We start from the raw sequence: 18,991 nt of genomic DNA, 5'->3' as shown, positions 1-18,991 counted from the left end.
CCTGAAGTCTGCCTTACCAACCGTCTCTTCCGAAAGGGAGAGGGTGTTGGAAGCCATTCACAAGCTGTACGCTCAGCAGGTGATAGTCAAAGTACCCCTATTACAACAAGGAAAGGGGTATTATTCCACTCTATTTGTGGTACCGAAGCCGGATGGCTCGGTAAGGCCTATTCTAAATCTGAAGTCCTTGAACCTCTACATAAAAAAGTTCAAGTTCAAGATGGAGTCACTCAGAGCAGTGATAGCGAACCTGGAAGAAGGGGACTTTATGGTATCCTTGGACATCAAGGATGCGTATCTACACGTTCCGATTTACCCCGCACACCAGGGGTACCTCAGGTTCATTGTTCAAAACTGTCACTATCAGTTTCAGACGCTGCCGTTCGGATTGTCCACGGCGCCTCGGGTCTTTACCAAGGTAATGGCCGAGATGATGATTCTTCTTCGAAGAAAAGGCGTATTAGTTATCCCATACTTGGACGATCTCCTAATAAGGGCAAGGTCCAGAGAACAGCTGGAGACAGCTTTAGCACTATCTCAAGAGGTGCTAAGATAACACGGGTGGATTCTGAATATTCCAAAATCCCATTTAATCCCGACAACTCGTCTGCTGTTCCTAGGAATGATTCTGGACACGGTTCAGAAAAAGGTTTTCCTTCCAGAGGAAAAAGCCAAGGAGTTATCCGATCTGGTCAGGAACCTCCTAAAACCAGGAAAAGTGTCAGTACATCAATGCACAAGAGTCCTGGGAAAAATGGTGGCTTCTTACGAAGCAATTCCATTCGGCAGATTCCATGCAAGAATATTCCAAAGGGATCTGTTGGACAAATGGTCAGGGTCGCATCTGCAGATGCACCTGCGAATAACCCTGTCACCAAAGACAAGGGTGTCACTTCTGTGGTGGTTGCAGAAGGCTCACCTATTAGAAGGCCGCAGATTCGGCATTCAGGATTGGATCCTGGTGACCACGGACGCCAGCCTGAGAGGCTGGGGAGCAGTCACACAAGGAAGAAACTTCCAGGGAGTATGGACGAGTCTGGAAAAGTCTCTTCACATAAACATTCTGGAACTAAGAGCAATCTACAATGCTCTAAGCCAGGCGGAACTTCTCCTGCAAGGAAAGCCGGTGTTGATTCAGTCGGACAACATCACGGCTGTCGCCCATGTAAACAGGCAGGGCGGCACAAGAAGCAGGAGTGCAATGGCAGAAGCTGCCAAGATTCTTCGCTGGGCGGAGAATCACGTGATAGCACTGTCAGCAGTGTTCATCCCGGGCGTGGACAACTGGGAAGCAGACTTCCTCAGCAGACACGATCTTCATCCGGGAGAGTGGGGTCTACATCCAGAAGTCTTCAACATGTTAATAGACCGTTGGGAAAGACCAATTGTAGACATGATGGCGTCTCGCCTCAACAAGAAACTGGACAAATATTGCGCCAGGTCAAGAGATCCACAGGCAATAGCTGTGGACGCACTGGTAACTCCTTGGGTGTACCAGTCAGTGTATGTGTTTCCTCCTCTGCCGCTCATACCAAAGGTATTGAAGATCATACGGCAAAGAAGAGTAAGGACAATACTAGTGGTTCCGGATTGGCCGAGAAGGACTTGGTATCCGGAACTTCAAGAGATGCTCACGGACGAACCGTGGCCTCTACCTCTGAGAAGGGACCTGCTACAGCAGGGTCCCTGTCTTTTTCAAGACTTACCGCGGCTGCGTTTGACGGCATGGCGGTTGAACGCCAGATCCTAAAAGGGAAAGGCATTCCAGAAGAAGTCATTCCTACCTTGATTAAGGCACGGAAGGAAGTCACCGTGAAACATTATCACCGCATTTGGCGAAAATATGTAGCGTGGTGCGAGGATCGGAGGGTTCCGACGGAGGAATTCCAACTGGGTCGTTTCCTACATTTCCTGCAATCAGGATTATCTATGGGTCTCAAATTGGGATCCATTAAGGTTCAAATTTCGGCCCTGTCAATATTCTTCCAAAAAGAATTGGCCTCTGTCCCTGAGGTCCAGACTTTTGTCAAGGGAGTACTGCATATACAGCCTCCTGTGGTGCCTCCGGTGGCACCGTGGGATCTAAATGTAGTTTTAGATTTCCTCAAATCCCATTGGTTTGAACCATTGAAAAAGGTGGATTTGAAATATCTCACATTGAAAGTGACTATGTTACTAGCCCTGGCCTCTGCCAGGAGAGTATCTGAATTGGCGGCTTTATCTTATAAAAGTCCTTATCTAATCTTCCATTCGGATAGGGCAGAACTGCGGACTCGTCCGCATTTTCTCCCTAAAGTGGTATCAGCATTTCATCTGAACCAACCTATTGTGGTGCCTGCGGCCACTAGCGACTTGGAGGACTCCAAGTTGTTGGACGTTGTCAGAGCCTTAAAAATATACATTGCAAGGACGGCTGGAGTCAGAAAATCTGACTCGCTGTTTATATTGTATGCACCCAACAAGTTGGGCGCACCTGCTTCTAAGCAGTCGATTGCTCGTTGGATTTGTAACACAATTCAACTTGCACATTCTGTGGCAGGCCTGCCACAGCCTAAAACTGTAAAAGCCCACTCCACAAGGAAGGTGGGCTCATCTTGGGCGGCTGCCCGAGGGGTCTCGGCATTACAACTCTGCCGAGCAGCTACGTGGTCGGGGGAGAACACGTTTGTAAAATTTTACAAATTTGATACCCTGGCAAAGGAGGACCTGGAGTTCTCTCATTCGGTGCTGCAGAGTCATCCGCACTCTCCCGCCCGTTTGGGAGCTTTGGTATAATCCCCATGGTCCTTTCAGGAACCCCAGCATCCACTTAGGACGATAGAGAAAATAAGAATTTACTTACCGATAATTCTATTTCTCGGAGTCCGTAGTGGATGCTGGGCGCCCATCCCAAGTGCGGATTATCTGCAATACTTGTACATAGTTATTGGTAACTAATTCGGGTTATTGTTAAGGAGCCATCTTTAAGAGGCCCTTTCTGTTGTCATACTGTTAACTGGGTTTAGATCACAAGTTGTACGGTGTGATTGGTGTGGCTGGTATGAGTCTTACCCGGGATTCAAAATGCCTCCCTTATTGTGTATGCTCGTCCGGGCACAGTACCTAACTGGAGTCTGGAGGAGGGTCATAGGGGGAGGAGCCAGTGCACACCACCTGACCTAGTAAAGCTTTACTTTTTTGTGCCTGTCTCCTGCGGAGCCGCTATTCCCCATGGTCCTTTCAGGAACCCCAGCATCCACTACGGACTCCGAGAAATAGAATTATCGGTAAGTAAATTCTTATTATCCTTTATTTATATGGCGCCACAAGGGTTCCGCAGCGCCCAATTACATAGTTGCTGTTTTTCTGTTTGATTATTTATGTACTAACAGTTGACGACAATATAGGACAAGTACAGGGTAAATAAACATAGCTACATCAGCAGATGACACTGGAATAAGTATCAGGTGGCAGGAGACTGCTGGAGTTGATGCAGTTGAAGATTATTAAAGTAAGAAAGGATAAGCACATGAGGGAAGAGGGCCCTGCTCGTGAGAGCTTACATTCTAAAGGGGAGGGGTAGACAGACAGGGGTGACACAGATGGGGTACATGGAGAGCGTAGAACAGAGGGTTAGGATGAGATTTGGCTGGGTTTGGTGAAGAAGTGGGTCTTGAGAGCCCGTTTGAAGTTTTGTAAAGAGGTGGAGAGTCTGAGGGGGAGAGGTAGGGAATTCCAGAGAAGTGGTGCAGCACGCGAAAAATCTTGGAGGTAGGAGTGGGAGGAGGTGATCCGTAGGCAGGAAAGTCGTCGTGCATTAGCAGAGCGAAGAGGACGTGTGGGAATGTAAAGGGAGATAAGATCAGAGATGTAGATGGGAGAGGAGTAGTTGAGGGCTTTGTAAGCGAGTGTGAGAAGCTTGAAATGGATTCTGAAAGGGAAGGGGAGCCAGTGAAGGTCTAGTAAGAGAGGAGAGGTAGACGTAGTGCGTTTGGTGAGGAAAATGAGCCGGGCAGCAGCATTGAGGATAGATTGGAGTGGAGAGAGGTGTTTGTCAGGAATGCCAGTTAGGAGGAGATTACAGTAATCCAGTCTGGAGATGACCAGTGAGTGGATAAGAGTCTTAGTAGCATCCTGGGTCAGAAAGGGTCTGATCCTGGAAATATTTTTTAGATGAAAACGGCAGGTTTGTGAGAGGTGCTGAATGTGTGGTTTGAAGGAGAGGGAGGAGTCATTACTCCAAGACAGCGCACTTGGGGGCTAGATGAGATAGTAGTGCCATCAATAGATAATGAGATTGTAGGAGGTGAGGTTATGCGGGATGGAGGAAAGTTGATCAGTTCGGTCTTAGACATGTTAAGTTTAAGAAAGCGCTGGGACATCCAGGAAGAGGTAGCAGAGAGACAGTTGGAGATACGAGTGAGGAGAGCAGGGGAGAGGTCTGGAGAGGAAAGATAGATTTGGGTGTCATCAGCATAGAGATGATATTGGAAACCAAAAGAACTAATGAGCTTACCTAGTGAGGACGTATAGAGAGAGAAGAGGAGAGGACCAAGGACAGAACCTTGGGGTACACCTACAGTTAGTGGAAGTGAGGGGGAGGTGGATTCATGAGAAGAGACAGAGAATGAACGGTCAGAGAGTTAGGAAGACAACCAAGAGAGGGCAGTGTCACGCAGACCAATGGAGTGAAGGATTTGCAGTAGGAGAGGATGGTCCCCAGTGTCAAAAGCAGCAGAGAGATCAAGTAGAATAAGTAGAGAGTAGTGTCCCTTAGATTTAGCAGCATGGAGGTCATTGCATACTTTTGTAAGGGCAGTTTCAGTGGAGTGGAGAGGATGGAAGCCAGACTGGAATGGGTCAAGTAGTGAGTGTGAGGAAAGAAAGGAAGTAAGGCGGTTGTAGACAATACGCTCAAGGAGTTTGGAGGCAAAAGGGAGGAGAGAGATGGGTCGGTAGTTGGAGAGAGTGTTTGGATCAAGGGTAGGTTTTTTAAGAATAGGAGAGATGAGTGCATGTTTGAAGGCAGAGGGGACAGTGCCTGATGAGATGGAGAGATTGAGAAGGTGGGAACAAGCAGAAGGAGAGAGGTAGCGGAGGAGGCGGGAGGGGATAGGGTCAAGTGGTGAGGGGACAGGAACGAATGAGGGCCATGACTTCCTCTCCAGTTGCATGGGAGAAAGATGTCAGAGTTGGTGCGAGGGATGGGGAGGGTTGGTAAGGGATTGGAGAAGGCTGGCTACTGATGGTCTGGTGTGATGTGATGTCCTTACGTATGGAGTCAATTTTGGATGTGAAGTAAGTGGCAAAGTCAAGAGCAGAGAGTGAGGAAGGGAGACGAGGTGGAGGTGGGCAGAGGAGTGAGTTGAGAGTGGCAAAGAGGCGGCGGGGTTTGGAAGACTGGGAGGAGATGAGGTTCTTGAAGTATGACTGTTTAGCAAGAGATAGGGCAGCACTGAAGGATGAGAGCATAAGTTTGAAATGGAGGAAGTCTGCCTTAGAGCGTGATTTCCTCCAGTGTCGCTCTGCAGTACGTGAGCATTTTTGCAGATATCTGGTGCATTTGGTGTGCCAGGGTTGAGGTGTTAATTTGCGAGGGTGAATAGTGGTTGGTGGAGCAACAGAGTCAAGAGCAGAAGTAAGGGATACATTGTATGTGGAAGTGGCTTGTTCAGGGCATGAGAGAGAGAGAGAATAAGAGAGAGAAGTGAGTCAAACAGGGAGGAAAGGAATGTGGTGTCAATAGCCTCAATGTTACGCTTAGTGATGGTAGCCTTGGGAGGTAGAGATGGGGAAGACTGGAGAGATAGGTTAAAGGAGAGCAGGTGGTGGTCAGAGAGGGGAAATGGGGAATTGGAAAAATCAGAAATATCACAGCGGTGAGTGAAGACCAGATCAGTGAGCTCCCATTCACATGGGAGGGTGAGGAGGTCCACTGGGAGAGACCAAGTGAAGAGGTGAGGTTAAGGAGTTTAGAGGCAGGGGATTGTGTGGGGATGTCAATAGGGATGTTGAAATCGCCTAGGATAATGGAAGGAATGTCAGAAGAGAGGAAGTGAGGAAGCCAGGAAGCAAAGTTGTCGATGAATTTGGAAGCAACGCCAGGGGGGCGGTAAATGACAGCTACTCTAAGATGGACTGGTTGGAAGAGGCGTATGGCGTGGACCTCAAATGTAGAGAATATAAGGGATGGTTCTGGTGGTATGAGTTGGTAGGAGTAACTAGAAGGTAAAAGGACCCCAACACCACCCCCATGGCGACCCCCAGGTCAGGGTGTGTGTGTGAATGCGAGGCCCCCAGCAGAGAGAGCAGCAGCAGAAGTAGTGTCAGAGGGCGTAATCCAAGTTTCAGTAATGGTTAGTAGGTGCAGGGAGTTGGAAATGAAAAGGTCATGAGTGGGGACCAGTTTGTTACAAACAGATCTGGCATTCCAGAGGGCACAGGATAGGGGGTATGAGTGTGTGGGAGAGATGTGAATGAGATGATCAGGGTTGCTGTAGCGATGAGGAGAGATTAACTTTGAGGGCAGGGATGATGAGAGAGTAGTGATGGTACGGGTGCCTGAGCTAGGAGGGGAAACTGCAGGAGGTGGGCAGGGAGGGAGGTCAGTGTGATGTGGATGGGGATATGGGGAGGTGACAGGGAAGGGAGAGAGGGAGCAGGGCTGAGTTGTGGGGTAGCAGGACCATGGGGTAGACGTGAGTGAAAGTGGGGTAACAGGAATGGAGGGGAAAGAATACAGAGAGATGGAGGGGAGACAGAGGAGGGGAGAGAGGAGGAGGTGTAGGAGACGAGGGGGGAAGGATAAAGACGCATGATTAGGTAGACACTGAGTAATGTGGGGAGTATAAGAAAGCCTTGACATAGTGTGTAGTAGGTAAATAGGTTGAGGGAAAGTGGAAGTAGGAGAGGAGACAGTAAGGAATTCAGAGTTGAAGAAATGCAGATGAGAAAAGCAGTGTCGGCTCAATGGGTGTAGTTTTAGTATGAAATGAATCAGAAGCGTAGATAAAGTGGGTGTTGAAATGTATTTGGACCGTATGTAATGAAAAGATTGTGAGGTTTAAGAAGCAATGGTGGTTCTGTAAGATTTTTTAGGTGTTTGTAGGTAAGATTGCATTGGTGCAGCTGTGCATGAAAAACAGAATTCCAATAATATAGATACAAGCATTTGTTGGTAAAATGGATGGTTTATGAAATGTCCAAGTAAGGTAGTTCCGTGCTATTTAATCAGATGCAACAATCAGGAGGTGAGTGGTCTGAAGAGTAAGTGACTCACATTTGTTATTAGTTCCTCTGGTTTCTTTGTTTTGTTAGATTGGTGTGCTTCTGTTTTCCTTCTTTTTCACTTCGTTTGAACGCTGTTGGAACGCTGCAGTTGTGTGTCAATTTTATCACGCTTTGATAAAAATGCACGCTTAGATCATAAATGCACAGCCAAAACGGCTTTGCACAGCCTACACCATATGCCACTTGCTATCCCAATGCGCGGTCCCGCCAGGTCGGTATCGCAAGAAAAGATAGACTGTGCAGGGAAATCAATCCTTGCTAAATCGGTGTACTATCTAGTTCATTTCGCATGTCAATGACATCTCACATAAGCCAAAATCTCACATAAGCCAAAATCTTGTGTACACACGGTCAGATCACTGCTATGTTCGATTTTCACTATGCGAATTCCCTTGAACTCCCCCAGAGCCCAGGTAGCACAGATTGTACAGATTTTGACTCTGTGCTTGAGATTTTGTCTACGTACGATTTTGACTAAGTGACTATTTTGACTATACTTTGTACTAGATTGTACGCTAGATCAGTAGTGGCCAACCAGTCAGAGGCAAAGAGCCAGAAAAGATGTGTAGTCAAGGGGAAGAGCCACTATCAAGCCACACCCCATTTTTGTGCGCACACCTTTCGGTATGACGTTTGTAGGAGTGTGACCTTGTGTCATAACCCCGTTTTTAGTCATGTTGTACAGTGCCACATACATATAATGCCCCAGTACAGTGCCACATACATATCAAAACGCCAAATGGGTGCCTCCACAGTGCCAGATACATGTATGCCCCCCACAGTGCTAGATAAATATATGCCTCCACAGTGCCAGATACATATGTGCCTCCCCCACAGTGCCAGATACATATGTGCCCCCACAGTGCCAGATATACCACACAGTGCCAGTAATACACATGATGCCAGATATACCCCCAGTGCTATATACATATATGCCCCCAGTGCCAGATATGCCCTCAGTGCCAGCCACATATGTCCCTGCAGTGCCAGATATGCCCCCCGTGCCAGCTACATATGTCCCTGCAGTGCCAGATATGCCCTCAGTACCAGCTACATATGTCCCTGCAGTGCCAGATAGGCCTCCAGTGCCAGCCACATATGTCCCTGTAGTGCCAGATATGCCCCCACAGTGCGCTCCCCCCCCCCCCCCATGAACTGCTCACCACGCTGCTGCATATGAGGGGAGGAGGGTCTGCTCCTCAGCCTTACTCTCCAGCGGCGCCGGCGGTGACTATCTTCAGTTCGCGCCGGGTCGTGAGCCAATCAGAGCTCACGGTCCGGCAGCCAATCGGGACCCTTAGCTGCCGGACCGTGAGCCCTGATTGGCTCATGGGCCGGCACTGAATTGAGATGATCACCACCGCCGGAGGAGACCAAGAAGCCTTCCAGGCTGTGTCGGGCAGCGGTGGCCGGGAGCGGATCGAGCCGCATGCGGAGGATAAAAGAGTTGCATGCGGCTCGAGAGCCGCAGGTTGGCCACCGCTGCACTAGATAGTCAAGATTGACTTGCCTGCACAGTCTATCTAGCCTTACGATACCGACCCCACGGGAGCGCGTATCGGGGTCGAATCTGTATCGCAAGCTGCCTAACACCTTGAGATATGCACTAACTTTTCATAAGATTTTGACCATATAGCCAAAATCTTACAGATTTATCTCATAGTGTGTACACAAAGCACACACAGTCCATATCTCAAGAAAAGTTAGTCAAAATCGGTGGTGCTGAGCTCCGGGGAGTTCAGGGGAAATCGCAAAGTGAAAATCGGGCATAGCAAGGATCTCACCGTGTGTACACACCATTAGAGTAAATATGTTTATTATTGTCTCAAAGATTTTGCTCTATAAAATAGCTGCTAAAAAAGTTTTTAATTTCAGTATAAACCGGGGTCATTTCAGGCCATTAGAAATACACTAAGATATGAAAAAAATGTTTCATTTAAAAAATACTTTGAATTCGTGGTGTATAAAGTAGAGATGAGCGCCTGAAATTTTTCGGGTTTTGTGTTTTGGTTTTGGGTTCGGTTCCGCGGCCGTGTTTTGGGTTCGACCGCGTTTTGGCAAAACCTCACCGAATTTTTTTTGTCGGATTCGGGCGTGTTTTGGATTCGGGTGTTTTTTTCAAAAAACCCTAAAAAACTGCTTAAATCATAGAATTTGGGGGTCATTTTGATCCCATATTATTATTAACCTCAAAAACCATAATTTCCACTCATTTTCAGTCTATTCTGAATACCTCACACCTCACAATATTATTTTTAGTCCTAAAATTTGCACCGAGGTCGCTGGATGACTAAGCTAAGCGACCCTAGTGGCCGACACAAACACCTGGCCCATCTAGGAGTGGCACTGCAGTGTCACGCAGGATGTCCCTTCCAAAAAACCCTCCCCAAACAGCACATGACGCAAAGAAAAAAAGAGGCGCAATGAGGTAGCTGTGTGAGTAAGATTAGCGACCGTAGTGGCCGACACAAACACCGGGCCCATTTAGGAGTGGCACTGCAGTGTCACGCAGGATGTCCCTTCCAAAAAAACCTCCCCAAACAGCACATGACGCAAAGAAAAAAAGAGGCGCAATGAGGTAGCTGTGTGAGTAAGATTAGCGACCCTAGTGGCCGACACAAACACCGGGCCCATCTAGGAGTGGCACTGCAGTGTCACGCAGGATGGCCCTTCCAAAAAACACTCCCCAAACAGCACATGACGCAAAGAAAAAAAGAGGCGCAATGAGGTAGCTGACTGTGTGAGTAAGATAAGCGACCCTAGTGGCCGACACAAACACCGGGCCCATTTAGGAGTGGCACTGCAGTGTCACGCAGGATGTCCCTTCCAAAAAACCCTCCCCAAACAGCACATGACGCAAAGAAAAATAAAAGAAAAAAGAGGTGCAAGATGGAATTGTCCTTGGGCCCTCCCACCCACCCTTATGTTGTATAAACAAAACAGGACATGCACACTTTAACCAACCCATCATTTCAGTGACAGGGTCTGCCACACGACTGTGACTGATATGACGGGTTGGTTTGGACCCCCCCCAAAAAAGAAGCAATTAATCTCTCCTTGCACAAACTGGCTCTACAGAGGCAAGATGTCCACCTCATCATCATCCTCCGATATATCACCGTGTACATCCCCCTCCTCACAGATTATCAATTCGTCCCCACTGGAATCCACCATCTCAGCTCCCTGTGTACTTTGTGGAGGCAATTGCTGCTGGTCAATGTCTCCGCGGAGGAATTGATTATAATTCATTTTAATGAACATCATCTTCTCCACATTTTCTGGATGTAACCTCGTACGCCGATTGCTGACAAGGTGAGCGGCGGCACTAAACACTCTTTCGGAGTACACACTTGTGGGAGGGCAACTTAGGTAGAATAAAGCCAGTTTGTGCAATGGCCTCCAAATTGCCTCTTTTTCCTGCCAGTATAAGTATGGACTGTGTGACGTGCCTACTTGGATGCGGTCACTCATATAATCCTCCACCATTCTTTCAATGGTGAGAGAATCATATGCAGTGACAGTAGACGACATGTCTGTAATCGTTGTCAGGTCCTTCAGTCCGGACCAGATGTCAGCATCAGCAGTCGCTCCAGACTGCCCTGCATCACCGCCAGCGGGTGGGCTCGGAATTCTGAGCCTTTTCCTCGCACCCCCAGTTGCGGGAGAATGTGAAGGAGGAGATGTTGACAGGTCGCGTTCCGCTTGACTTGACAATTTTCTCACCAGCAGGTCTTTCAACCCCAGCAGACTTGTGTCTGCCGGAAAGAGAGATCCAAGGTAGGCTTTAAATCTAGGATCGAGCATGGTGGCCAAAATGTAGTGCTCTGATTTCAACAGATTGACCACCCGTGAATCCTTGTTAAGCGAATTAAGGGCTCCATCCACAAGTCCCACATGCCTAGCGGAATCGCTCCGTGTTAGCTCCTCCTTCAATGTCTCCAGCTTCTTCTGCAAAAGCCTGATGAGGGGAATGACCTGACTCAGGCTGGCAGTGTCTGAACTGACTTCACGTGTGGCAAGTTCAAAGGGCAGCAGAACCTTGCACAACGTTGAAATCATTCTCCACTGCGCTTGAGACAGGTGCATTCCACCTCCTATATCGTGCTCAGTTGTATAGGCTTGAATGGCCTTTTGCTGCTCCTCCAACCTCTGAAGCATATAGAGGGTTGAATTCCACCTCGTTACCACTTCTTGCTTCAGATGATGGCAGGGCAGGTTCAGTAGTTTTTGGTGGTGCTCCAGTCTTCTGTACGTGGTGCCTGTACGCCGAAAGTGTCCCGCAATTCTTCTGGCCACCGACAGCATCTCTTGCACGCCCCTGTCGTTTTTTAAATAATTCTGCACCACCAAATTCAAGGTATGTGCAAAACATGGGACGTGCTGGAATTTGCCCATATTTAATGCACACACAATATTGCTGGCGTTGTCCGATGCCACAAATCCACAGGAGAGTCCAATTGGGGTAAGCCATTCCGCGATGATCTTCCTCAGTTGCCGTAAGAGGTTTTCAGCTGTGTGCGTATTCTGGAAGGCGGTGATACAAAGCGTAGCCTGCCTAGGAAAGAGTTGGCGTTTGCGAGATGCTGCTACTGGTGCCGCCGCTGCTGTTCTTGCGGCGGGAGTCCATACATCTACCCAGTGGGCTGTCACAGTCATATAGTCCTGACCCTGCCCTGCTCCACTTGTCCACATGTCCGTGGTTAAGTGGACATTGGGTACAGCTGCATTTTTTAGGACACTGGTGACTCTTTTTCTGAGGTCTGTGTAAATTTTCGGTATCGCCTGCCTAGAGAAATGGAACCTAGATGGTATTTGGTACCGGGGACACAGTACCTCCAACAAGTCTCTAGTTGGCTCTGCAGTAATGATGGATACCGGAACCACGTTTCTCACCACCCAGGATGCCAAGGCCTCAGTTATCCGCTTTGCAGTAGGATGACTGCTGTGATATTTCATCTTCCTCGCAAAGGACTGTTGGACAGTCAATTGCTTGGTGGAAGTAGTACAAGTGGTCTTACGACTTCCCCTCTGGGATGACCATCGACTCCCAGCAGCAACAACAGCAGCGCCAGCAGCAGTAGGCGTTACACGCAAGGATGCATCGGAGGAATCCCAGGCAGGAGAGGACTCGTCAGAATTGCCAGTGACATGGCCTGCAGGACTATTGGCATTCCTGGGGAAGGAGGAAATTGACACTGAGGGAGTTGGTGGGGTGGTTTGCGTGAGCTTGGTTACAAGAGGAAGGGATTTACTGGTCAGTGGACTGCTTCCGCTGTCACCCAAAGTTTTTGAACTTGTCACTGACTTATTATGAATGCGCTGCAGGTGACGTATAAGGGAGGATGTTCCGAGGTGGTTAACGTTCTTACCCCTACTTATTACAGCTTGACAAAGGGAACACACGGCTTGACACCTGTTGTCCGCATTTCTGTTGAAATTCCTCCACACCGAAGAGCTGATTTTTTTGGTATTTTCACCAGGCATGTCAACGGCCATATTCCTCCCACGGACAACAGGTGTCTCCCCGGGTGCCTGACTTAAACAAACCACCTCACCATCAGAATCCTCCTGGTCAATTTCCTCCCCAGCGCCAGCAACACCCATATCCTCCTCATCCTGGTGTACTTCAACACTGACATCTTCAATCTGACTATCAGGAACTGGACTGCGGGTGCTCCTTCCAGCACTTGCAGGGGGCGTGCAAATGGTGGAAGGCGCATGCTCTTCACGTCCAGTGTTGGGAACCGACACAATTGGACTCTCCTTGTGGATTTGGGATTTCGAAGAACGCACAGTTCTTTGCGGTGCTACTGCTTTTGCCAGCTTGAGTCTTTTCATTTTTCTAGCGAGAGGCTGAGTGCCTCCATCCTCATGTGAAGCTGAACCACTAGCCATGAACATAGGCCAGGGCCTCAGCCGTTCCTTGCCACTCCGTGTGGTAAATGGCATATTGGCAAGTTTACGCTTCTCCTCCGACAATTTTATTTTAGGTTTTGGAGTCCTTTTTTTACTGATATTTGGTGTTTTGGATTTGACATGCTCTGTACTATGACATTGGGCATCGGCCTTGGCAGACGACGTTGCTGGCATTTCATCGTCTCGGCCATGACTAGTGGCAGCAGCTTCAGCACGAGGTGGAAGTGGATCTTGATCTTTCCCTAATTTTGGAACCTCAACATTTTTGTTCTCCATATTTTAATAGGCACAACTAAAAGGCACCTCAGGTAAACAATGGAGATGGATGGATACTAGTATACAATTATGGACGGACTGCCGAGTGCCGACACAGAGGTAGCTACAGCCGTGGACTACCGTACTGTACTGTGTCTGCTGCTAATATAGACTGGTTGATAAAGAGATGTAGTAGTAGTATGTATGTATGTATGTATAAAGAAGAAAGAAAAAAAAACCTCGGGTAGGTGGTATACAATTATGGACGGACTGCCGAGTGCCGACACAGAGGTAGCTACAGCCGTGAACTACCGTACTGTACTGTGTCTGCTGCTAATATAGACTGGTTGATAAAGAGATGTAGTAGTATGTATGTATAAAGAAGAAAGAAAAAAAAAAACCTCGGGTAGGTGGTATACAATTATGGACGGACTGCCGAGTGCCGACACAGAGGTAGCTACAGCCGTGAACTACCGTACTGTACTGTGTCTGCTGCTAATATAGACTGGTTGATAAAGAGATGTAGTAGTATGTATGTATAAAGAAGAAAGAAAAAAAAACCTCGGGTAGGTGGTATACAATTATGGACGGACTGCCGAGTGCCGACACAGAGGTAGCTACAGCCGTGAACTACCGTACTGTACTGTGTCTGCTGCTAATATAGACTGGTTGATAAAGAGATGTAGTAGTATGTATGTATAAAGAAGAAAAAAAAAAACCACGGGTAGGTGGTATACAATTATGGACGGACTGCCGAGTGCCGACACAGAGGTAGCTACAGCCGTGGACTACCGTACTGTACTGTGTCTGCTGCTAATATAGACTGGTTGATAAAGAGATGTAGTAGTATGTATGTATAAAGAAGAAAGAAAAAAAAACCACGGGTAGGTGGTATACAATTATGGATGGACTGCCGAGTGCCGACACAGAGGTAGCTACAGCCGTGAACTACCGTACTGTGTCTGCTGCGACTGGATGATAAATAATGATATAAAAAATATATATATATATATATCACTACTGCAGCCGGACAGGTATATATTATATAATGACGGACCTGCTGGACACTGTCTGTCAGCAGAATGAGTTTTTTATAGAATAAAAAAAAAAACACCACACAAGTGAAGTCACACGACGAGTGTTTAACTTTTTCAGGCAATCACAATATAGTATACTACTAACTATACTGGTGGTCAGTGTGGTCAGGTCACTGGTCAGTCACACTGGCAGTGGCACTCCTGCAGCAAAAGTGTGCACTGTTTAATTTTAATATAATATGTACTCCTGGCTCCTGCTATAACCTATAACTGGCACTGCAGTGCTCCCCAGTCTCCCCCACAATTATAAGCTGTGTGAGCTGAGCACAGTCAGATATATATACATAGATGATGCAGCACACTGGGCTGAGCAGTGCACACAGATATGGTATGTGACTGAGTCACTGTGTGTATCGTTTTCAGGCAGAGAACGGATATATTAAATAAAACTGCACTGTCTGGTGGTCACTGTGGTCAGTCACTAGTAAACTCTGCACTCTCTACACTTCTACAGTACTCCTAAGCTCCAGTAAATCAGGTCAATCTCTCTCTCTCTCTCTCTCTTCTAATCTAAATGGAGAGGACGCCAGCCACGTCCTCTCCCTATCAATCTCAATGCACGTGTGAAAATGGCGGCGACGCGCGGCTCCTTATATAGAATCCGAGTCTCGCGAGAATCCGACAGCGTCATGATGACGTTCGGGCGCGCTCGGGTTAACCGAGCAAGGCGGGAGGATCCGAGTCTGCTCGGACCCGTGAAAAAAACCATGAAGTTCGGGCGGGTTCGGATTCAGAGAAACCGAACCCGCTCATCTCTAGTATAAAGTAATGAAAAAGTTGATTTAGGGGTGATTTGAGGTCGTTTGTTATTCACACCCAATAATGGCATGTAATTATTGGACTAATTAAGTCAATTGGAAACTTGTAATTGCCTTATTAGTCACTAGAGGGAGTGCCCAGGGGTTCTGAACCTAGTCTTATCGTATTTACCTTAAAATTATGATTTTTCCCAGACTTTAGGGCTGCGAGAAAAAGTTTCCGTAATTCCTATGGAAATTGTGTCTCAATTTTCTCTACGGCAATTGAATAGGTAAACTTCTTGGCTACAATTATGTATAAAATCTTTAAAAAAAAATTAGAGGGGAGGAGGGAGGGCGCTGGGCAAACCGTACCCTGGGTCCCCCTCTGTCAGGGCCCCCGTCCGGCCAAAGCACTCTGACATCACTAGCTCTCCCTATTGTGCAGCAGCAGAACCAGGCAGCCAAAATGTGAGCCGGGCGGTATGCAGAACAGGCAGACACTCAGGTGTATGAGGTTTCCCGAGATAGATAACTGGTTACACAGGAGCCAGACACCTACTTCCCTGTCTGGGTGTCTGGATCCTGTGCAACCTGTTATCTAATTAGAACATTTGGGTCTAGAGAGAGACACACACACACACACACACACACACACACACACACACACACACACACACACACACACTCTCTCTCTCTCTCTCTCTCTCTCTCTCTCTCTCTCTCTCTCTCTCTCTCTCTCTCTCTCTCTCTCTCTCTCTCTCTCTCTCTCTCTCTCTCTCTCTCTCTCTCTCTCTCTCTCCCCCTCCCTCCCTCCTTCCTCTTGAGTCCTGTCCCAGAGTGTAAGTAGTACAGAGGCTGCTGCTAATGCATTCTAGCAAGATAAATTATAGATTTTATTTCTCTGTGTATGTTAAGGTTGTTTAAGTTGTCTTTGTTCCACTACAGGAAAACTGTATAAAATTGTTGTCTGTCAATCAGGTGGAGCTATAAACAGTACCCAGGCATTATTAAACTATTAGTTTAAATCTAATATACACCATTGGTTTTAATGTACACAATCCATACCTAGCAATATGGTGGACCATTATGCAATAGATAGCATCTTTCCTTGTATATCAATGCCTATTTCCCTGTAAGCGTGTGAGCAAGGCCTTCCTACCTCTATATCTGTTTTTTTTACCCAGTTTTGTTCTATTACTGTTGTTCTAATTGTAATGCACAACGGAATATGCTGCGCTATATAAGAAACTGTTAATAAATATATAATACCTCCCCAACATGACCCATTCCAGGAGGGGTAAAATGCCCTTTACCTGGACTTCCATCTTAATTTATGATTGCAATCACCATCTGTTGAAATACCGTTCATATCAATTAAATGGTTCAACACAAGTGATGTCAAATCATATATTAAGAGGGAAGTCCAGGTAGAGAGCATTTTGTCCCTCCTGGAATGGGTAATGTTGGGAGGTATGCACAATCTAATATACATCCCCCCTTACCCCGGACCCCCTAGTCTTAAGTGCTCCAGGCCCCTCCAAGGCTTAATCCGGCCCTGCCTATGAGGTGTGCATATATTCAGCCTAGCGTAACTTCCCAGAAAATGGCACAACGTTTGTTGCTGGTGTCCCTAAGTGACCTCTATCGCATGTGACTATCTCTGCAGTAAGGTTATGGTTACTGAAGCAAGATACAGTGTTTGAGTCTACACAGACCTATCAGAATTTATATCCATGTCTGTGACTCATAGGAACATGAAATATAAGAGGTATAGCTCTAATTGTACAGATGACAAGTTGATATAATAAGTTTAAACCTGTAATTTTCCTTTAATCTACTTCTTTCCACCTTTTTCAGCACCTGGTGTTGCTTTAAAAAAAAATAAAATAATAATTTATCAATATTTTGCTATAATAATTAGGAACCGTACAGAGATCAGATTTTACAATAAAGTTTACCTTTTGATTCCATTATTAGTGTTCACTCTAGGCTGTTTTAGTTTTTTAGCAGGCAAAACCCGCCCTGTCCCTTTTGCGGCGCCCTGCTAGAACAACCGCCCGCTTCCTGCCCTCCCAGCGTGTAAAGATGGTGTGCGCATGCGCACGGCATCCATTCACGCATTGGGAGAGAGCTGGGGGAAGCCCAGCACTGACGGAGGTGCTAGGCACGCCCCGAAAAGTGAAGTCGCCGGCCACAGACGCCCTCTACAGTAGCGTCTGTGGGCCACACGCCCACTAAAATGACGTAGGCATGGCCACGCCCCCTAATTTGCGTGGCCGCGCCCCCGGCCATCGCACCGGCAGTTCAGGTGTGATGAAATCGCACCTGAACTGCCAAAGTGATTATCATGCGATAGATCGCATAGTAATCACATGATGGGCACATCACCGCCGCCGAGTGCATATCGCAGTGCGATATATCGCATGTGTGAACAAAAACACATGCGATCGCACTGCGATCAAAAACACATGCGATCGCACTGCGATGTGATAAATATTAAGTGCAGCACATAAGACCATGCAACGCTATAGTCGACCGGAGAGCCCGCACATTGCGTCGCATGGTGGACAATATGTGCATGCAATCATGTGGTTGATCTCACAGATGTGATCGAAATGGCATCATTGTATGCCATGTCGTATAAGTGTATGGGCCGCATTAGCTTTGGGTGGGGTGTGTTCAAACTGAAGTCTAAATTGCAGTGTAAAAATAAAGCAGCCAGTATTTACCATGCGCAATATAACCCACCCAAATCTAACTCTCTCTGCACATGTTACATCTGCCCCACCTGCAGTGCATCATAGTTTTGCCCATTAGTGTGCTTTTTTGGTTTACTAACAAACCTGAATAAGCCCCATAATCCCTAGTGCATCCCAAAATGGAACTCGCTGTTCCGTTGTCCAAATAAGTGACAGCATATTTGCATAAATGTTTATTAGAGTCGGGTTAAATCTAAATAAATATTTTCAAGATTCTGTAGTGCATGGTAAAGTGTATCATGTTGTATTTCCTTGAATGTAAGAATAGCACTGATATATTTCTGTGAAAGTCTACACCACGGCCCAAATGCGTTTGGAGCAAGAAATAAATGGCCGTATCACCAAAAGATGCAACAGTAACTTGTTTTGGCGAGCCTAATTCTGTTTTGTGATTATAAACCAGGGTTGGCTGGTTTAAACCAAATGGTTTTTAAAAAAAAAACAAACCAATATGCTGTGACTACAGGCATAACACCGTGACTTCTTTAAAAAAGCCTATTGTAAGGGCTGGTGTTATTCCACATTCTTGTTGCTTGTGGTCTTCACCTAAGTAGGCTGAACCAATGCAGTAAATCACACACAACAAAGATATAGGGAGGTGAATCAGCTAAGAGAGGTGCTAAATCTGTTTAGCATCAAGCTTCTCCCTCAACATTACCATAGGACAGGAGAAACCCACAGTTAACACTCACATTCTTAAAGAGTAAACAACACCAACACATTAAACAGGCAATACACAGAAAAACACCTCATGGTTTAATCTTCATGTTTACTTCAATTCATATAGTATTGCTTAAGGCCTACTTTTTTTGTGTTTGTGCGTTTCTCTGAAAAGGACTTTTGCATGTTTTCATTTATATTTAGTCTAAAATTGGTTTTATTTTAAATAAATCATATCAAAGCCTAATAACTTTGGATTGTTAGTGTTAGAAAGCATTAAAACATGGTTGATCAA

The 18,991-nt window shown here is 46.7% G+C and overlaps 1 protein-coding gene across 2 annotated transcripts in view; it reads left to right on the top strand.

The window, feature by feature from the left end:
* NUP205 (nucleoporin 205) overlaps positions 1–18,991 on the top strand; it is a 136,984-nt gene that overhangs the window by 13,372 nt on the left and 104,621 nt on the right. The window lies entirely within an intron of this gene.

The sequence above is a fragment of the Pseudophryne corroboree genome, chromosome 6, assembly GCF_028390025.1.
Source record: "Pseudophryne corroboree isolate aPseCor3 chromosome 6, aPseCor3.hap2, whole genome shotgun sequence".
NCBI lineage: Eukaryota > Metazoa > Chordata > Amphibia > Anura > Myobatrachidae > Pseudophryne > Pseudophryne corroboree.
This window is presented reverse-complemented; position numbering and strand designations above follow the sequence as displayed.